Here is a 466-nt window from a genome sequence, read left to right as displayed (position 1 = left end):
GATTTCTCCTGCGGCTCCTGGGTCTGTAAAAGTCATCAGGACGCGACATGGTGTTGACCTTTATTCTTTGCCTTGGCCAGAGAATTTCCCTATGGCTGGCTCAAGGTTTCCAAGAGGAAGACAATGAAATGACCCAGCACAATTGCATGGGTCCTCGGCCCTGGGCTTATCTCGATTAGAAGGAAGTAGATATCTAGTTGTTCTAAATTTAGAGCATAGAAAAGAGCCAGATGTTTGATACTATCACGCAGACAAAGCCTTAACCCACTGGGGCTTCTGCCTCACTCATCTCTTCTCTGATATCTGGGGGGGGCCCCCTTGACATAGGGCAAAGGGACCTTTGGGTTCCATTTTCCTCTTCCAAGGAAAGATGTCCTATCTTCAAAGTCCATAGACAGGCTCCTTTCCCTGCTAAGTATTTTTTTTTTGTTTTTTTTTTTTGTATTTTTTTTTTTTTTTAATTCTT

This window comes from Galeopterus variegatus, unplaced genomic scaffold (assembly GCF_000696425.1).
Source record: "Galeopterus variegatus unplaced genomic scaffold, G_variegatus-3.0.2 Scaffold442, whole genome shotgun sequence".
Taxonomy (NCBI): domain Eukaryota; kingdom Metazoa; phylum Chordata; class Mammalia; order Dermoptera; family Cynocephalidae; genus Galeopterus; species Galeopterus variegatus.
This window is presented reverse-complemented; position numbering follows the sequence as displayed.